This window comes from Halictus rubicundus, chromosome 14, assembly GCF_050948215.1.
Source record: "Halictus rubicundus isolate RS-2024b chromosome 14, iyHalRubi1_principal, whole genome shotgun sequence".
Taxonomy (NCBI): domain Eukaryota; kingdom Metazoa; phylum Arthropoda; class Insecta; order Hymenoptera; family Halictidae; genus Halictus; species Halictus rubicundus.
The window spans coordinates 4,462,178-4,468,398 of NC_135162.1; positions in this window are offsets into that span (position 1 = coordinate 4,462,178).

Here is a 6,221-nt window from a genome sequence, read left to right on the forward strand (position 1 = left end):
GGCCACGAATCGATTGGCAAGACGACATGTTAGACAGACAGTCTACACTGAACTTTGCCGGTACCATTGACGATCCTTTCACCGACGATTCAGCGAAACAAAAATCAGATCTGCATCCAATCTTTTAACCCTTAGCACTCGAATGGCGACTGTAAGGCGCCACTAGAAATTGCTGTATCATTATTCATAATATTTTTTACATTGTTAAACGTGTTTGTATTTAATAAATTACTAAACACTTCGGTATCGTACGAGTATATTGCACCATTTTCGTATGTATAACATGAAAAATATATATATATAGAAGGGAAATATTCTAGGGCAGAAGAAATGTTTCGTTTTGGAGTGAAAATAGCTTCGAGCGCAAAGGGTTAAATCAGATTTTGAAAATGTTTGTAATACGGTTCCTGCAACCTCGTCGTTTCATATTCCAACGTAAACGAATGCATCGCCTGTTGTCCTTCACGCGTCCGATAATTATACCGACGATTAATTCCAGTCCATTTCATCGTTAACACTCTACTTGCGCGCGACAATCGTGATCTCGAACTTCGCGAAAAAAGAAAGTCAAATTAATTTCCTGCACGTTGTTATTCAAATTAATAACGCATGGCATGACCAACAACTTCTCTTCGTTCAATTTCGTTCGTATTTCACGAGAGGAATACAACATGAAGCGTCGCGCGCACTGTAACAGAAAAAAATGGCCGGTCGGAACTGCTGTAAAAATGAAATCGCTACCTACAACGCAACGGTGACAACGCACGAGTCTCAAACGGAATAATCGAAGGGGGCAACCAAAGATTTCGCCTTGGGCATGAGGTTACGCAGGTGTGCATCGTCTTTGGACTTTCACTGGCGGGTCTCTGAACCCGTCCAGCCAACTTAACGACGTCTCTTCCGGTCCGACTTGCCCGGGTCGTTGTTCGTGAACTTGAAAACCAGATTTCGGCCGGGGTTGCTGGCGAAAAAGTTTCGCCTCGCGCACACCGATCCCTTTTCCATTAACACTAGCTTTACGGAGCACTAAAAATGACTATTTTCCATTTCCTTATAAAAATAACATAAATATATCTATCAAAATCTGTAGCCATTTTTTTTTTAATGATATATACCTAGAGAAATCAATTTGTTAAATAATTCCTCATGGATCCATGTTTGCAATCTCAATATTCGTGAATTAAAAATATTAGAATCCGTCATTTTGACGGGTCCCGTAAATCTAGTGTTAAGGGGGGAATCTTGTGTAAATGGCTTGTTTTTGAAGAATTTTTTTGAAAAATATAATGCGTAGATTAATTGAAAATTTCAGGTATCATTTATTAATGTTGTAATGTGAAATCAATATTTTTTAGAAATTTTAATTGTTAATATTAATGGTGCAATGGCGGCTGAAAAATGGCATCCCGGAAGCGCGCCGTGCAGCGTACAATGCACAAAAATAATCCGAAACAAAAATATCAAAATGGAATCGTTAGTTTATGACAAAAACGCACAACATGACATTCTCCTTTTATTAAAATTTGAAAACGGATTTTCTGTCATGAAAAATTGTTAATAACAATGTTTTAAATAAGAAATTAAAAAATCGGAGCTCGTCATGTTGTGGCCAATTGTTTATAGAATATATATATACCAAGTTTCATAAAGATCGAGTAATCAGATTTTGAGTTACGTTGCACGGAGTGCGAAATTTTGAGTTTTGAGAAAAATGCGTTTAAAGTTTGAGTAACAGAAAAATCGTGAAACAATTTTAATTCATTTTAACTTACCGCGGTTTTTTGCTAATCTGCGATTCCAGGGCCGTAGAACAGATCTTCCTCTTCCTCAAAAAGTTGTTCTTCAGTCATGTTTTCTTCTTTTTATATACAACCGTTCACTTTATTTTGAAAATAACGTACACGAACATCTCTGATCACTTTCTAACAGGGACTAAAAATAACAGTTATTATTACATTTTCTACGATAAAAATCATTAATAAAAAGTTGATTCTTATTGAAATTTAAGATAATCTACACAAAGTATAAAGACAAAAATTCGAACAAAATGATTAAAAAATATCGATTTTTATACTTTTTGGTTACAAATAACAGTTATTAGCGTCCAAAAAATTGGATTCCCCTCGATAACTGTTATCGATGAAGAAAAACTGTTTCGATTGCTCGAAGCAGTTATCGAGGAGAGAAATTCATTTCGATCGCTCATAACAGTTATCAATGACCGAATTTCTTTTCACTTGTTTATAATAATTATTGATGAGAAAATTCATTTCATTTCATTTTATTTAATTATTGAGTCGTCTACTCTTTTTCAGATAGAGCAAGCCTGTACAATTCATTGAAAAAGTTTCGTACAACAAGACCAATCAACAGACCATAAGAACAACACAAAATCTGAAAAGAAAATTTTTCAAAATTTTTTCGACATGTTTTCAACTGGGAAAATCAGAAATATAGACTCCCATATTCATCAAAACTAGCGTGCATAATTTACGCTGTGCCCGCAACTCAGATTAGCGTTGAACGAACCTTTTCTGCTCTAAAATTAACGTTAGATAATTTTCGGTGTAATTTGTTAGGAGAAAATTTGGACAAACTCGAGCTTGTCACATTAAATTTTGATTCTAGCAATTAATTTTATGAATAAAAAATGTATTAAATAATTGATTGTCTACAATTTGAAAGTTGTACTATTTAATAATAACTATTATAAATTTCCTTCATCAATAACGGTTATGAGCGATCGAAATGAACGTCTCCCATCGGTGACTGTTATTAGCGATCGAAATAAATTTCTCCCATTGATAACTGTTATAAGTGTTCGAAACGAATTTTTCTCAACGATAACATTTACCAACAACAGAAAACATTTTCGGTTACTTATAATCCTTATTTGCAACCAATACGATTTCAGTCGATGAAATATTTGTTATTCCATGACTTTGTTTCTTTTTGTTTATAACTGTTATGGTCCCTGCTTTTTAACATTTTTTATCGTATTTCTGAGGAAATTTTTTATGGATTTAAACAAAAAAAGTGCTCAAAAAATTCATTTTACACAAGGTTCCCCGCTTAACACGTTTACGGTTTTCAACCGGAGCCTGTAGACATCCTTCGCAGACTGAATCCATAATAGATTCAGGGTGACGTTGCAAAGAGGATGCTTCGGATCTTCCAATCCGTGGTAGATTCGTTCGCGAACAATGTTGTTTCAAAGATTCTACAGACTGCACACTTTTTACAGATTGACACGCAAGCCGGATGGAACCGTTTTCTTCTCCTTTTTTCTTGTGCGCTAACACGGTGAAAGTGGCCGGGGAACACGATCATCGGAATCGGTTGAAAACGCGATTTTTCATCGCACCGTCGGGTTTCTTCGTCCACGGCAATCTAGATTCGTGTCGGTGGCCTTAATAATGCTCGCCGCGATCATCACGGAAGAGGATTCCCCAAAGTAGTCTTCTAAACGCGAGAAACGGATTCTGGTTCGCGAATCGCGAAGTGCAGCCAGTCGAATTTGATCGACGCGCGACGACGCAACGATGGTCTATTTACCTACTCAATACAGGTGGAATTAATTCGAGATTTTTCGGTTCACGAAATAACTTCGAATTGATGTTCTTGACAAGCTTATACGCTCCTGATAAGGAATCGGAAGGTTTTGAGTTTCGTTTGTTTTTTAAACAATTGCAATTTTTAACTGTTTCTCGTCTATTAAAAATACGCATCAGCCTGTCTCGATTTTGTCTCAGGTTCAGATACTAAATTTGTTACTTAGCGAAATCTATCTATTGAAATTTAGTAGGGATTCTTATAATACAGCTATTTCTGTTATTTTTTGTAAATTTGGAATTTCCAATTTCATATTTGACATGTTAGGTAGCGATACTGTTAGGTAGCGATAGTAGATTCTATTTCTTATGTAGGCTCATGATAAAAACGTTATAACTTTTTTGGTATGAGTAGGTATATTAAAATTTTTTCAGTAAATTCATTTTATTTGGTAAACATCATAGTTATGATTAAGTGAAAATTTATCAGCAGCGGCTTGCAGCTGTAAACGTGGAACAATTTTTTGTTTCAGAGAATCATTTGGTAATAAGTAAACGGTACCTATTTCATGACTTTTAATTCTTAATTATTTATTCATATTAAGTTATTATTTAGTAACATTTCATTATTATATTATTTAAAAATATTATATTTGGTATTAAACAATTATTTATTAATATATAAGTTCATCAATACTAGCGTGCATAATTCACACTGTGCTCGCAACTCAGGTTAGTGTTGAACGAACCTTCTCTGCTCTAAAATTAACGTTAGATGATTTGCGGTGTAATTTGTCAGGAGAAAATTTGAAAAAACTCATGTTTGTCACATTAAACTTTGATTGTAGCAATTAATTTTACGAATAAAAAATTTATGAAATAATTGATTGTCTACTATTTGAAAGTTGTACTATTTAATAATAACTATTACAAATTTCCTTCATCAATAACTGTAATGAGCGATCGAAATGAACGTCTCGCATCGGTGACTGTTATAAGTGATCGAAATGAATGTACCTCATCTATAACTGTTATGAGCGATCGAAATAAATTTCTCTTATCGATAACTGTTATGAACGATCGAAATAAATTTCTCTCATCGACAACTGTTATAAGCGACCGAAATAAACTTCTCCCATCGATAACTGTTATGAGCGACCGAAATAAACTTCTCCCATCGATAACTGTTATTAGCGATCGAAATAAATTTCTCTTATCGATAACTGTTATGAACGATCGAAATAAATTTCTCTCATCGACAACTGTTATAAGCGACCGAAATAAACTTCTCGCATCGATAACTGTTATTAGCGATCGAAATAAATTTCTTCCATCGATAACTGTTATTAGCGATCGAAATAAATTTCTCTTTTCGATAACTGTTATGAACGATCAAAATAAATTTCTCTCATCGACAACTGTTATAAGCGACCGAAATAAACTTCTCCCATCGATAACTGTTATGAGCGACCGAAATAAACTTCTCCCATCGATAACTGTTATTAGCGATCGAAATAAATTTCTCTTATCGATAACTGTTATGAACGATCCAAATAAATTTCTCACATCGACAACTGTTATAAGCGACCGAAATAAACTTCTCGCATCGATAACTGTTATTAGCGATCGAAATAAATTTCTTCCATCGACAACTGTTATTAGCGATCGAAATAAATTTCTCTTATCGATAACTGTTATGAACAATCGAAATAAATTTCTCTCATCGACAACTGTTATAAGCGACCGAAATAAACTTCTCGCATCGATAACTGTTATTAGCGATCGAAATAAATTTCTCTCATCGACAATTGTTATAAGGGACCGAAATAAACTTGTCGTATCGATAACTGTTATTAGCGACCGAAATAAACTTCTCCCATCGATAACTGTTATAAGCGACCGAAATAAACTTCTCTCATCGACAACTGTTATAAGCGACCGAAATAAATTTCTCTCATCGACAACTGTTATAAGCGACCGAAATATACGTCACCCATCGATAACTGTTATTAGCGATCGAAATAAATTTCTCTCATCGACAACTGTTATAAGCGACCGAAATAAACTTCTCTCATCGGTAACTGTTATTAGCGATCGAAATAAATTTCTCCCATCGACAACTGTTATAAGCGAGCGAAATAAACTTCTCGCATCGATAACTGTTATTAACGATCGAAATAAACTTCTCTCATCGACAATTGTTATAAGCGACCGAATTAAACTTGTCGTATCGATAACTGTTATTAGCGATCGCAATAAATTTCTCTTATCGATAACTGTTACGAACCACCGAAATAAATTTCTCTCATCGACAACTGTTATAAGCGACCGAAATAAACGGCACCCATCTATAACTGTTACGAACCATCGAAATAAATTTCTCTCATCGACAACTGTTATAAGCGACCGAAATAAACTTCTCTCATCGACAACTGTTATAAGCGACCGAAATATACGTCACCCATCGATAACTGTTATTAGCGATCGAAATAAATTTCTCTCATCGACAACTGTTATAAGCGACCGAAATAAACTTCTCCCATCGATAACTGTTATTAGCGACCGAAATAAACTTCTCCCATCAATAACTGTTATTAGCGATCGAAATGAATTTCTCTCATTGATAACTGTTATAAGTGATCGAAATGAATTTCTCTGAACGATAACATT